The sequence below is a fragment of the Syngnathoides biaculeatus genome, chromosome 11 (genome assembly GCF_019802595.1).
Source record: "Syngnathoides biaculeatus isolate LvHL_M chromosome 11, ASM1980259v1, whole genome shotgun sequence".
Classification (NCBI taxonomy): domain Eukaryota; kingdom Metazoa; phylum Chordata; class Actinopteri; order Syngnathiformes; family Syngnathidae; genus Syngnathoides; species Syngnathoides biaculeatus.
Genome location: NC_084650.1, coordinates 3117371 through 3133009, shown reverse-complemented (window position 1 = coordinate 3133009; position 15639 = coordinate 3117371). Strand labels below are relative to the sequence as shown.

Below are 15639 nucleotides of genomic sequence, written 5' to 3'. Positions count from 1 at the left end.
CAACGCGAGCCAGAAAACTGACAGCATGTTACAGTGGAATTGTAAGTTAGCTGTTCAAGAAAGTATTAAGTTAACTGCAAGAGGGAAGAAGCTTCTGGAATGCCTGTTTGTAATTTTAGTTTGTTTTGATCAGTAGCACCTACACGTTAGAAGGAGGAGCTGGCCAGGATGTGGAGGATACTCGGACTTTTTATTCTTTTTATTCTTGACAAATCTCACAAATTTGCGTCTTTTCCCCTATTTACTCACTGGTGCAGCGACGGCGACAGCGTCTGCACTCTATGGAGCACAGAGGTGAAAACACCACAGGGGAACACGAGGTGTAATCCAAGTAAAACTCCATGGATGAGGACACTGGCGCTCACGTCAGAGAGCCATAGAGATGGAAAGGATGTGAGACAGGTTAGGGCGTTTCAGGATAACGATTGAAATGTGTTGGCTGGTCCCAGTAGTGTGCTAAATAGATATACTTTGAAAAGTTGAGGAAGAGTAAAAGAGGCAAGTGTAGTGGATCAGGAAGTGGCAATTATTAGTAAGGGGGAAATTAGAAAGACACTAAAGAGGAGGAAAAATGGAAAGGGAATTAGTCCTGATGACATACATGTGGAGGGATGGAAGCATTTTGGAGAGGTGGCTGTGGAGTTTTTGACCAACTTGTTCCTCAGAATACAAGCAGGTGAGAAGAACCCTCAAGAATGGAGGAAAAGTTTGCTAGTTCCCATTTTTAAGAACAAAGTGATGTCCATGGGAACTATGGAAGACTAAACTTGATGAACCACACAAAGAAGTTATGAGAAGAAGTAGTGGAGGCTAAACTCAAGACATAAATAAGTTTTTGTGAGCAACAGTGCAGGGTCATAGCTAGAAATAGTGCCACAGATGCATTATTTGCCTTGAGCATGCTAATGGAAAAGTACCAAGAAGGTCAGATAGAGCTACATTGTGTCTTTGTGGATCTAGAGAAAGCTTATGACAGAGTACCAAGCGAGGAACAGTGGCACTGCATGTGAAAGTCTGGAGTGGCAGAGAAGTATGTTAGAATAGTACAGAACATGTATGAAGGCAGCAGAACAGTGTGGTAAGGAAAGGTATGACAAAAGAATTTAAGGTGGCAGTGGGGACTGCATCAAGGATCAGCTCCGAGCCCCTTCCTGATTGCTGTGGTAATGGGTGACAGATGAGGTTAGACTGGATTCCCCTTGGACCATGATATTCGCAGATGACATTGTGATCTGCAGTGAAAGCAGGGAGCATGCAGAGGAACAATTAGAAATATGGAGGCATGAACTGGAAAGGAGAGTAATGAAGATTAGCTGAAGTAAAACAATATATGTGTTTGAATGAGATGGGTAGAGGGGGAAGAGTAAGGCTCAAGGGAGAAGAGATAGCGAGGGTGGACGACTTCAAATACTTGGGGTCAAAAATCCAGAGCAATGGTGAGTGAGGTAAGGAATTGAAGAAATGGGTCCAAGCCGGTTGGAAGAGCGGCGGAAGGTGTCTGGTGTGTTATGTGACAGAAGAGTCTCTGCTAGGATGAAGGTCAAAGTTTATAAAAAAGTGGTGAGGCCAGCCATGAAGTACGGATTAGAGAACTGGAGGTGGCAGAAATTAAGATGTTGAAGTTCTCTGTAGGAGTGAGCAGGTTGGATAGGATTAGAAATGAGCTCGTTAGAGGGACAGCCAAAGTTAGATGTCTTAGTTGATGCTGATGGTTCGGACATGTCGAGAGGTGAGAGAGTGAGTATGAGAGAAATTGCTGAGGAAGGAGCTGCCAGGTGGAGAGGAAAACCAAAGAGGAGGTTGATGGATGTTGTGTGGGAAGACATGAGGACAGTGGGTGTTAGAGAGGAAGTTGGAGGAGAGGTTTATGTGGAAAAAGATGACATGCTGTCCAGACACCTACTGGGACAAGCCGAAAGGAAAAGAAGATACTAAGTTAGAGACTCACTCTGTGGAGGTCTATATATTCAAAATATGAGTCCTTTTAAATCCATCCATCCATCATTTAGTGCAACAGGTGTGCTAGAGCGTCTCCCAGGTGGCTTCGAGCAAGTAGTTAGAAGCCAATTAACGGGCACATGCACTATGGATATACAACCATTCACGCTACACATTCACACCTACACACAATTTTGTCTTCACTTAACCTAAGAAACAGTTTTTTGGAATGAGAGACGATGCAGGGAGGACATGCAAACTTCACAGAGAAAGGTTGGAGCCTTGATTATGTTATACAATAGTACCTCAATTTGTGCTAGAAGCAGTGGGTTCTTATTATTTGCATTATTTGCTAGAAAAACTGTGTCAATATCCATACAAATTGCAGCTCAACCAGTATCCCAGAATGACCTTTGAAAATCCGAAATATAAATGACTTTTCTAATGATCATCATTTACCAAGCATGAACCGTAAATGCCACCTGCAATGAAATGACAGTCAATGTTTTGCTGGATGATATGGGGTGCTTTAGGCAATTTGAATCAGAAAAGGGACTTGGAAGGTAAAAGCTAAGAATTTAGGTAGAAGTGAAAACAACTTGTAACTAAAAGTTGCAAGAACATTGGAAAGGATTCTCTGACACTTTGGTGTCACATCACACTTCAAGTGGTGACTGGAGGCTTTTGCAAGAGTTATCTTGCATATTATGAGACACCACTCGTCTAACAAGCGATTGTGAATCTCTTTCCTTACGTAGGAGAGGGTAAAAGGTGAAAACAGGTTATTTTTCTTCAAAATGAAAAAAAAAACCTCATTGCAATCCTACACTGAATGAAATGGATATTTGTATTCAGTTCATGATATAAAATGAATATCTCTGCATTGTCCCTAAAATCAGTTGAGGCAGTACAAGAAGAAAGACTTTGTCATTTTTGCTGATATTAAAATGCTGCAAACAATGACTGTATTGAAGAACCCCCCACTTTCACTCTGATATTTATAGTATTCACTTGGACTTTACTGAGCAGTAGTGGAAGAATAAATAAAGAGCCCTGCGCAAGTGTTGGCAATATCCCCTCAGACTGATCAAATATCACGGGTCAACCTATCACCTCCCTCACTCCCTCTGTTAACTCATTTTGTCCTGTATAAAAGAGAGAGCATCTCATTGCTGGAGGGGGGCATAAATCACCGTGCTTGTGTGTGACAGCCCATGAAACCGACTTGCACTAAGACATTCATCGGTGTTTCGATCATCCACTATTTCCATTTTGCTCCACACGATAATGAACACATGTATAGCTAAAATCATAACATGGGTTCAGAAGATAATTCCTTGATGGACAGTTTAATGTAATTATTGCAAAAACATATTGGTAGAAGGGTGCTGAGGATGGAGCTGCCAGGCAAAAGAGCGAGAGGAAGACCAAAGAAAAGGTGGATGGATGTTGTGAGGGAGGACAATGAGGACAGCGGTTGTTAGAGAAGATGCACGAGATAGGCTGTGACACGCACACGCTGTGGCGACCCCTAACGGGACAAGCCGAAAGGAAAAGAAGAAGAGTGGCATATTTCAAGAAGATACACATGCATGGGTAAAATACTCAGAGGGTAATCTGCAAGGGAATTTAGGTGCTTTACCAGACTTCATTTTTCTTCCTCAAGCTCCTCTAGATGACCTTCTATTTGCATTAGAGCAGTGTTAAAACATTTTAATAGACAGTGGCTGTAACTGTAACTGTTAACTGTATCAAATCACCATTTCTGTCAAAGCTTTGCTAAATCAGGCTGTTGAGAAAAATGGAGAGCAAAGAAAAGTGACAGCTGTGACACTTGGCAGCATGCTTGCGCTGTAGGGAGCAAGGAGATAGGAAGTGAGGGGAGTCGGAGCTAGGGATTAATATTGGGACTGAATTGTGAACACTTTGTAATCATGGGGCTGTCTAACCTCAGTGTTAGTGAGGTTGATGAGCACGCATCCCTGCTCACACACACACGGACACTCACACTCCTTATTCACTCTGCTGAATATTAAAATGTGGAGGACAATTCCTCCGAGCCCCAGCCTATTGTTCTCTCTTGGCCTTTAGCTCACTGCACGTCTGTGTGTTTTTAGCATTAATGCGCAAATCGCTGTCTGCAATGTGTGCTTATGCATATAATGGCCGCATCTTCGCAGCATGTGGCGGCCGTCTGCAGCCGAGCAGCAGTTAAAGACGGCAGTCAGGGTGATGGGTGGGGCGTTCGTGGCCCAGTATGGCTCATAAAGAGGAGCGGCCCGAGAGCAATCAAACCGGCCACCGGGGCCAAATGCTAGCAATTATTTCACCTGGAGGCGCCATCTTTTAAAATGAACACTCTCATTAAAATTGGCTATATGTGCTCACTGCGCACATGTGTGTGCATTTAAATGCGAGCTTGCAGTTTAGCAAAGTCCGTGGGAGCACATTTACTCTTGCAAATATCAGAGCATGTGTTCACTTGTGTCTATAAGCCAGACTTTGTGTATTATAACCTCTATGTTGATTTTTGGGTGGTACAAAGAGGTGACACACTGGACAAAATCAAGTGGATAGTTTCACCGTTAAAATATTAATTATGATAATTCTAATTCACATGCATTCATGAGTTATTCTCTTTGTGTAAACATAGTTTTACTTTAATTCAAGAGAGCCTGTAAAGTGAATTCAGAGATTTTTTTCCAAATGTTTGTAAAAGACTGAGAACAATGTAACATTGAATTTTCGAGATATAACATTTTTTTTTTATTTTAGAAGTCCTGATTTTTTTCAGCGTCTAAAGTAAAGTCCAGTTGCACACTTTAGACATGATTCGGCTCACCCACATGCTACATGTGCTGTAGGTAATAAACTGCTGCATCTGCATTAATAACAGTAATACTAGTAGTAGTAACAACCTGGTCCAAATCTACCATTAAAGTGTGCAGTTATACCCATATATTGCCGGCCTGGAGACTCCTTGATGACCCAATGACAACTTGACTCTCAGCTGGTTGTGTTTTCTGGGGTCTCCTCAGGCCAAGCCATGTCGCCTGTGAGTCGTGGTGAAATCGAACGATTTCACTGCCGACCTTTTGGAGACTCTCGATTCATCCATCTTCTACCGCTTATCCCGGTTGGGTCGCGGGGGCAGTACCTCTAGCAGGGATCTCCACACTTCCCTTTCCCAAGCCACATTGTCCAGCAATTCCAGGGGGATCCCGAGGCGTTCCCAGGTCAGCCGAGAGGCGTAATCTCTCGAGCGTGTTTTGGGTTGTGCCCAGGATCTCTTTCCGGTGGGACATACCCAAATACTCGAGATACCCAAAACACCTCACCAGGCAAGCGTCCAGGAGGCATTCGAATCAGATGCCCTAACCACTTCATCTGGTTCCACTCAATGCGGAGGAGTAGCGGCTCGACTCTGAGCCCCTCATTGATGACCGAACTTCTCTCCCCATCTCTAAGGGAGAACCTTTTGGCTCAATGTTCAAGGTTTAGTTGGGCCTAAACCTTGACTATCTTTTACATTTAACATCCATCCAGAGATTATTCTCATTCAGGTTACGGTTGATCTTGAGCCAGTCCCAGCTCACTTTGGCCAAAATGCTGGGGACACCCTGGTCTGGTAGCCAGCCAATCACACTCACATTTACGTCTATGGACATGCATATTTTTAGAAGGTGTGAGGAAGCTGGAATACCCTAAGGAAACCCACGCAACCATGCCATGTACGTACAAACTCCACACAAGGACAAAACTGAGGTTCCAACCTGAAACCTTGTAAATTTTTAGGGAGAGGTGCTAATCACTTGTGCACTGTACTCCCTAATTCATAATAAAATCAAACCACTGTTGTAACAAAATGTATCTGTGTGAATGAAATCCAGCCCCCCAAGTTATGATTCCTCAAATGTCATGGGTCAAATGCAGAGGAAAATGTTTGTGTGCATGTTCACAACATTAAAAGATGATTCTTCTTTCATTTCAGCTAGCTAAAATGAACACAGAAAAACATGGTGGAACACTGACAAGAAGGAAATTATCACGCCTTGGAGAAAAAAACAACAACTGATTAATTAAATGAACTAATTTATTTTCTGGCGTCATGGTAGACAACTGATTTGCATTTTTGCCTCACACTTCAAATTCAGCGTTGCCTATGTGGAGCTTGCATGTTCTTAGCGTGCCTGTGTGGATTTTCATATTCACATTCACGTTCCAAAAAAATGCATGGTAGGTTGACTGAAGACTAAATTGCCCGCAGGTGTGGGTGTGAAAGGTTCTTCGTTTCTATGTGCCCAGTTCACGGTGTAACCTGACTTTCGGCCAAAGATAGCTGGGATAGCATCCATCATGCCCAAAATGAATGAATTAATTTATTTTCCTCTTGCTCAATCATGCGACACATTTTATATGCATAAAGTACAAGTTAATAACATTGTATTGCAAGTAACTTAGTGATTACTATGCTCCACATAAGACTTTGCTTATGGGTGTCTGTATTTTTATGTCTGCATGTGCATTTGTATGTGTGTGAGAGACAGTGAGAGAGTGTTTAACTAACCTGCACACGTAACATTCCCATCTCTGCCTCCTGTTTCTCATTTATGGAGCAAGCGGCAGAAAGAAGGAGTGTAGAGGGGCTAGAATGAGAAAACAAGTGATTGGGGAGGAAGAGATGGAGGGTGGGAGATGAGATGGTGAAATGCAGGGAGAGAGAGGAGGCGGCGGTGCAAAGGTGTATGCAGGAAAAATGAATTCTGGCTGGAGTAAAATGGGGGCAGGGGGTGAGGACGAGAGAAGGAAGAGCCTGGGAAGAGGCGAGATAGAGAGGCAGAGGCGGCAAGATGGGGACGCGAGAAGGAAAGGAGGCGGAGGAGGAGGCAGCAGATTTATGAAGCCATTGGAATGTAATTTGGAGGCAGAAATGACTGTCAGCCTGCGCGAGGTTTAAAGTCTGAAGCCTGAATCCAGGTCCTGCCTCCATTTGTGTGCGTGTGACAAGCGTCACAGACAAATGGCTCGCAAACGCAATGCAAAATAATACCACAGAAGCTCTGACCTGCAGCTACTTGTCTTTCATAGTCTGTGTGTTTGCGCACAAGTGTGTGCACGTGCTGCTCTTCCATGCATAAGTGATGACTACATGGCGTCAGAACATAACCCGGCATTCATATTTAGCTGCTCATATGTCATCCATGCTTGAAGATAGACCGACACACACGAACATCCACACACACTGAAAGTCTTGTCAGCCTCTGAGGGCCTAGCGGAGTCAGTCGAGGGTGTCGGCGTGGACAGAAAGAAGGTTTGATGAGGGTTTTGCCTGGAGGCGAGGCAGCATAGACCGAGAGAGTGACAAGGAGTGACCGATGAAGGTAGAGGTGAGAAATGAAAACGAAAGAGTCAGAGACTCTTAAGGGGGCTAAAAAGAAGAGTATGAGGGATGTGACTGGCTTTCTAACGCAGACACACACAGCTTCCATTTAGCGTGAGATGAGATGGCCAGAGAAGGCGAGAGATGGGGGGAGCGGCAGAACAAGAATAATCAGCGAAGATTTCAAGACAATAGTTTTTTTTTTCCACCCTCAGTTGCATTGCTCTCTCACACACACACACACACACACACACACACACACACACACCACACACACACACACGCATACGCGCACACTAAATCATGTGTGAGCATGTAATTTATCCTCATCAAACAGAATCAGTGGACACAGCCAGGATATTTTTGGTTTTTCCCCTTTTCTACCATCAGCAAAAAAGAACAGTAACTAATTAATCTGTGGGAAATTAATGCATTCATTCTTACAGAAGATGTGATCATTCAGGATCAAAACAAGTAGCTTTGCTGTGTTTTTATGAAGGTGCAAACGTTTAGAGAGATTCGTGCTCGTGATCGTGCTGCTGATTCATTCAGTCATCTACTTAATGTATTCATGCGTCTGGTCATGTTCATTGTAATGATGAGCCCATATGGCAGAGCTCATTTACATAACATGGACATTGAAGTTATATGAGGCATAACCTCTTACCTATGAATAGTGAAATGTTCTAGTCGCTGAATTTTATGAACAATCGGAATGCAAAACCCTCATAAACAGTGTAATGACTTTTAATCAGTGAACGTTCTACCTTCAATTCTAACCCCTATAGGACAATTAACATGGGCAGAAAAAACATTCATTAGGTACATTAGGTATACCAGCGCAATCTCATCCACCGGGTTTCAGGCCCGGGGGCCAGATCCCCCCCACCACATCACTTTATCTGGCCTGCGTTCGCAAATCATATGCTTTAACTTCCATGATTCTTGCTTAAGTCTGAAATAAAATTTTAAATACTGTAGTCGTATGTAAAAAGTGATGTTTACAACCTCGATAAAATATAATATCAGATAAAATGTATCGTCAGTACTGAACAATGAGTTTCTTTTGGCTTGTCCCTTTCGGGGTTGCCACAGCGTGTCATCTCAGATGAATGTGCACATATGCTTGGCACAATTTTTACGCTGGATGCCCTTCCTGACGCAACCCTTCTCAGGGAGTGGAGGCCCCAGTGGGATACGAACCCACAACCCCTGGTTTACCAAACCAGTGCTCTAACCACTGAGCTATGGGGCCTCCTCAGTACTGAACAATATGTCCAAAAATAGTTACTTGTCACTGAAAGGGAAGATGAGAAGGATCGGCTGAAGTATATATTTGTCATAAAGATAAAGTAGGTTTTATTTTGTTGTATAAATTACCATATTATCTTAACAGACTTACATTTAATTGGTCAAATGTTTCCTACGTTTGCTTTTAAATCAGCCGCCGAACACGACAACATTGCCCCTTTGGGTTTGATGGATGCTGTCTGGAGATGACAGGAAGTGGCTTTGTTTACTACCTCATGTAGTAGTACAGCAAAGCGATTAGATGTTGTCCAGACAGGATGCACAAAAATTGGGTGGTGCAGGACGTTCCAATGTGACTGAAGAGATCGTTAACCATGTTGAAATTCCCCGGGGAGCCCAACTTAGGTGGAAATAGACAAGTCCAGTGAATGCAGGACAAGTGGAAGCCACATCTCACTAGGTGCAGTTTAGTGCACATTGTGCTCAGGACTGCTTCAAAATGGTCCCTGCAATCCAAGAATCCCTTGGATTGAGTTTAAAGCACATGAAGAACCTAAAAAAAAGATGCAGTAGCAAGTGTTTTCAAGCAACAGTGGGAATGTAAAGCCAGTACCAATCCAGATATGGGAGCTTCAAAGCGTACCGGAATCCCTGTGGGAAAACACATTGTTTTCAGTACCACATTCTTTTTCAATTTCAATGGACGTATCACTGATTTCATTGTGGTAGTTCATTGCACAGTTTTCCTTGGGTTCGTCAATGCGAGTTTACAGGCGCCGATTTTCAACCACTGGCGTCACAACGTGGCAGCCACATTTTGAGGTGGCTTTTTCAGTGTCTAGATGAAGATTTAGTTATTACTTGATGAGTGACTTACCATGCATCTGATACCATGTCAATTGTTTCCTTTGTTACTATGTAATGCTGAGGTATTTTAGGAAACCAACTCATCTTCACTTTAAAATGCTGTTGATTTTCTTTTTTTTTAGTTCCAGATTTGACCACTGTTTACTTTTCTTTTGTCAAACCATTCACATTTGGCAAAAGAACTAGGAAGCACACTAATTCCCCACAGCTCATGAAAGTGACTCGCTTATGATGAGTATTTTTTGTCAACAATGCCAACATGACCCAGGTTACCGGTGTGGTAAATCTGTGGGAAAAAAAACAACTAAACTTTTCAAACATGTTCAAATGATCGAAACAAAGATTGATTATGTGATTGTTTACAGCGGAACAGGCTAAAATGCTCATTTTCTTCATGGATGCTGTCTTTGACCAAAGTTAAATATATGTATATAATTTTTTTTATACAAATATGATCACATACATCTAAATATGAAGGAACCCCTAACACCGTCTAGTTATCTTTACTGGCTGTGTGATAACATCTTGTGTTTGAAAAAATGCATCGTAAAAGTTTTTACAGATACCTGTTGTGGTCATTTACAACCATGTACTTGTTGTTTTCTATGTAATAAGCAACTTTGTGGTTCAGATCTTGTGTCAGATTACATTATTTTGAATATGCCCCTAAGGATGTGGCTGGTGAAAGTCTGAAGAAAAAGGAGTGAGTGCTAAAAGGGAACAGCTACTGCACTGATTTAAACTATTTCAACCACATTGTTTGATGCAATTATAAAATAAAATGATTTATTGGTCTGTGAGAACAAATCTTTGAATGTCTGGAAGTGGGGCATTTAAGAATTGTAACCTTTAGATAAATCAAGTTCCATTGCTTTACGTAGATTACAATGAAACATTTGAGAAAGGATTAAAAGTGGACACTTGCGCTGTTCAAAGTGATGCCGTTTCAAAGATAATCCAGGATTTGGAGCAGAAAAATAATATCAGCAAAATGTAGGCACTAGAGTACAACAACCCTCGAGTAAGTTGAGCACTAATCCTTTTCCTTTCCTGTCTGAAATTGAATAAATGAGCGAGATGCAAGTGCACACAGCAGTGAACTTGCTTATAGGCAAGAGCGATGCATTGTGTTGACTTTCTTATTACTTCGAGTCTATGTGTTAAGTTTATTCTCATCATCAAATATCAATGGCTCCATTTTGCCCCTTTTTTCATTTTTTATTTCAGGCAGAGTGTCAATACTGACAAATGTCCACATGAATGTCTGACAATGTCATAAACATGTTGGTCTCAGCTGTTCATTACAAACAGACGCACATTCATGCAAATGTCTGCCGCTCGCTAACGGAAATAAGCCTTGTCACCGCCCTCCCACAAACTTATTTGCTCCTGTCAACTTTCTGACTTTCTCAGTTTCTCAAACCAGTGTTCTTTTTTCCCTCCCCTCTGGTGAGTAATAATCATACCCTTTTGACCTGTGACAACACAACCTCCCACTTACACCTTCGGCAAAGCTCCATCTCTCACTCACAACTGTGGGGAGGTCAATTATCTCTGAATGTGCTGCCACAGTAGGACCGTCTGCTCATGCAGCAGTGAGGTGTTAAATAGGAAAAAATAGATGTTTCAGCATTTTCTCCCTCTCACATTCATCATCATCTAAAGATAAGGATCTTTACATGTTTGGAATTCTCCTTTTTTCGCCGTCATTCAGTCACACTGTATTGCTGCAGCATTCCACCTTTTTCTTCTTTCCTAACCTCTTGTTTTGAGAGATTGTAGAGGCAGTTGGAAAAAAATGATGCTGTAGTAAGATGAGAGCAATCACTGAGGGACTGTAAATGGGTCCTTAAACCTATTGTTACATTAAGACTGATGAATAAAAGGTGGAGTGAAAAGAGTATGGAAGGATGGGAGCATAGATAAGGACAGACAGGGAGACACAGTGAGCTGTAAAATCTTTGCCCCGAAGGAAGTCTGCTTGCAAAGAGGGGAAGGAAGAGTTTGAGATGCAGTGAAGAGAGCAGAAGAAGAGGAGGAGGTGGAATAAAGAGCTGAGAGGAGTAGGGAAACACGAGACAAGTGAAACGAGAGGAGTGATAGAAGAGGCTGGAAGACACGCACACACGGTGTTGTCACGACATTGTCATAGTCATTAATGTAAAAAAAGGAAAACCTTCAAGATTGAATTCATGAATCTTATGAACAATACAAATGCTGCACCATAGCCACAATGTACAATGCAAAATTATTAGCAGTGCTTTAATGACCGTTAACGCGGAGCTTTAAAAAAAAATAGTCAAAGAAATATTGTCCATCAGTTTCTTTGGTTAGCATGCTATTTCCTGATCAATGGATGATGGAAAACATACGGGCAGTACCATTATGTTACTAGGGCGTGAACACTTCTATTGATCTACAATTGTCGCTTATACTGCTGTATATTTATTCCAATATGCAAGTGGATGGAACAGCATTTGTAGTTGCTCTAGCTAGTGAAACATATTGTTAATAGTTTCTCCTACCTTTTATTACAATAAATGTGATGGGCAAACTTGAAGATACGTGTAGAGTGATCAACTATTTTGCATGCCAAAATATGAGGTACGGGCAATTAATCGAGTTTCTGATACAGTCCCGCTTGAATAAAGTGGAAGAAAGGAGAGCTGCAGTTGCAGATGAACTTTCAGCCATTAAAAACATACAAAATGGAAACACTCACAAAGAGCTGCAGTAGGCCAAAAATCATGCTCAGACGCTGACATGGAGTCTAACCGGCCACATTTCTAATCCCACTCACTCAGCCACTGCCTTTAAAAGCACACATACAACATCATAGTTGTGTCTTAGCTTGTACCAGTGCACAATAATTATATTCAGGGTTGAGCACAATTAGATTTTTTTGTAAGCGATGGTCAAGTGAGGAATTGACCAACCGATGAAGTCATTCATATTTATTATTCAACTAGTCAAATAGTCAACTTGCACTGCATTCCTCCAAACACAAGCTGGCTCACTCAGTCCTCGCTTCCCAGCTGTTCTCAACTGCACAAGAACCCCCACCCCCACCCCCTGGCACCCACAAGACCCCTTCACCCAATCACATTCAGAAATGTGCTCCAGTGAAATTTGAGGATAGACTTCCAAAGTTTGCAAGTGACCGTGCTCCCATGTCAACTCACTAGTCAGTCAGTTCAACCTTCAAATTGCTCTTTATAAATCAGTATGTCTTTCCATTTTTGTTTTATGTTCTTAGACATTACAATTTTATTCTTTATTAAACGTTTTTTTTATTGGGGAGCTGGAAGGGATCAATGGCATTTTGATAGGAAATATTAATTGAGAGTAGAATAAATTGAGTTGGTCACAGAACCCATTGAGCTCTCAAGTCAATGTACTACTATATTACAACATTACTACTGTATGGTATACTGTATTAGCATTACTGTATTTTTATAGTGTACTATTTTTGCCTCATGTCCAGATCTTAAATGCTATTATGACTACACAAAATGTGAACATGTTCCAAATAAAACAGCAACCTGTTCATACACAGATTGTGTGGCTAATGGAATAAATGTAAGTAGCATAAATTGAGTTTATGTGGTAACATATGTATTACAGGTGCACTGGGCTGTAAATATTCATTCATTCATTCATTTATTTTCCATGCCGCTTATCCTCCCTAGTGTTGCGGGGGTGCTGGAGCTAATTCCAGCTGACATTGGCTGAGAGAGGGGTTAGACCTTAGACTGGTCACTATATAAACAAACAACCATTTGCACGCAAATTTACACCTATGGGCAATTTAGAGTCTTCAATTAACCTATTGTGCATGTCTTTGAGACTTGGGAGGAAACCCAAGTACCTGCAGAAAACCTACGCAGGGACAGGGAGCACATGCAAACTCCTCAGAGGTGAGCCCAGATTTGAAGCCAAGTCCTCAGAACTGTGAAGCAGATGAGCTAACCAGTCTTCCACTGTTGATTAAATTAATAATGTGTCTCATATAATCACAGGGAATTTGCTTTCCATAAATACAGCCTGGGAACCATATAAATGCTCTGAGTTTCATTTTAAACACAGCAGCTAATCATGAAAACAACAGCAGGGAGGGAGTCATCATGCGTGAGGACCAAATAGCTTTTTCTTAAGGGTGATGCAAATGTACAAATAAACTCTCCAATTTGTCATTCGGCTAACCAGCAAACTCACTTGTACCTACTCTATTAAGAGTTCCATTTTTTTTTTTTTTAAGAAAGCTAAGGTAAAGTACTGTAATTGAGCTTGACATACTCTATTGGACAGATGTGCCTTTGCAAGCCTGTTCGAGCAAAGGCACCATGGAAATGCACACGTAAAGATTTGGGTTGACAGTTTCTCAAGGCTTTCTACCACATCAGCGCTCAACGCTGTGAAATGTTGTCTGTCTGCATGAAATATTGTTTAAACTGCCATCTTATGGCCTTTTCAAATGATTCATCTATCCCTTCCTCACATTTGACTTCACTTTGTCCCCCCTCAGGTGTGGTGTAAGTTCGAGCTGATTTCTGATGCACTTTTTGGAGAACAGCCATCAAGCACATCTTCGAAAAGTGGTCTTTTACAGTAACTTCTTCCATGTGGGTCAGAAGTGCATCTTTTGTCCCCTCAACAGCACACAGCCCAGCAGGACACTGCGGGGCTGATGATGCTGATGAGGGTCTAGTCCACAGTATGTCAGTGCGTGATGAGTTTTATTTGTGGTCAGAACACATTTGTAAGGCTTGAAGTTCATAGGCAATTATTACAAATCCATATTAGGTAACTTTCATGAGGACAGGGCAATCTTACCACCGTCTTTCTGAGTTCTTTTATCTCACTGTAAGCTTCTCAGACACTTTTCTTATGAAAAATCTTATCTTTTATCTTCACTTGATTTACGCCAGTGCGGGTGCAGTCTCAAGGGAATGTAGTGTTCAGCTGAGTGTCCAATAGCGCTCTCTTTGGACTGCAACATTGTTGTCCTTTATGGAGTTGCTCTTGTTTATAGTGTCATACATCTTACATACTTCCTACATCTTATTTTGGTAACATCAGATTGATAAAATAACATAGGATCAGAAATACATCTTGAAAAAAAAACAAACTGAAGCGCCATGGTGTTTGTATATTTTCTTAAACCAAAGTACATGTTGCTGGCGTATTATTTGTCACTACTGTCAGCACAGAATAGATTAAAAAAACATTTATGTCAAGAAAAACCTTTTATACACTGTGCTGTGAAAAAATAAAATATATCTTCTCAAAATGATTTTTTTTTCATTGTTTCCCCACTTTCCTGTTTAAGATCATCAAACAAAGATAAACCAAATCAACAAAATGCAGTTTTTAAATGGCGATTATATTTATTAAGGACAAATGTCTTTTTTGTACACAGTTGTACAGGCACTTTATTGATGTTCCAATTTAATATACAATCTGCAGGGAGTTGTAATTTGATTTGGCCTGAGGGCTGTATCAAAACAAGACTTGGCATGTTGTAGAACCTCCAATTAGGTTAAATTTTAAAATTTCTCCAACAGAAAAATCAGGAATGGGAATCATCCAGAGTCTTTGAAAGTACTGTTAATGTATACAGTTGGAACCCATTCATAAAATGACACTTTTTCTCATTATCTGACAATTCTCCATTGCTTAAACTTTTCATTACTTTCTTGAAAGTTAGATGTGAATACATTTCATTTGTGTTTGGTACCCTTGCCTATGAAGTCTTTGACTCGGGTTAAACATTTTGGGTGTCCTTTCATAAGCATCTCACAATAGTTGGCTCATTCCTCTTGACAGAATTGGTGTAATGAACAAAGTTTTTAAGACACCTTGTTCGAAGATGCCTTATCAGGTTTGCCAATACATTTTCAATCGGACTGAGAACAGGGTTTTGCAACCGCCCCTCCAAAACATTGACTTTATCCTCAAGCCACTGTGGAACCACTTTGGCACTATGCTTCAGGTCATTGTGTATTTGGAAGAGCCATTTGCCCACGAGCTTTAGCATCCCGGCAGGCACCATGACATGTTACATTATACTCCATCTCAGCTGAATGCATATATTCAAATGCACGTGCACACACACACACACACACACACACACACACACACCACACACACACACACACACACACACACCCTGCCATGTAGGTACATCATGTCATGACTGTGTT

The 15639-nt window shown here is 41.4% G+C and overlaps 2 protein-coding genes and 1 non-coding gene across 8 annotated transcripts in view; 1 reads left to right on the top strand and 2 right to left on the bottom strand.

Annotated features, from left to right (window-relative positions):
* Positions 1-15639, top strand: part of macrod1 (mono-ADP ribosylhydrolase 1) — a 199239-nt gene that overhangs the window by 78577 nt on the left and 105023 nt on the right. The window lies entirely within an intron of this gene.
* flrt1b (fibronectin leucine rich transmembrane protein 1b) overlaps positions 1-15639 on the bottom strand; it is a 40222-nt gene that overhangs the window by 11796 nt on the left and 12787 nt on the right. The window lies entirely within an intron of this gene.
* trnat-ggu (transfer RNA threonine (anticodon GGU)) lies at positions 8501-8573 on the bottom strand. Its single transcript has one exon. It is a non-coding gene; the product is annotated as a tRNA-Thr (tRNA).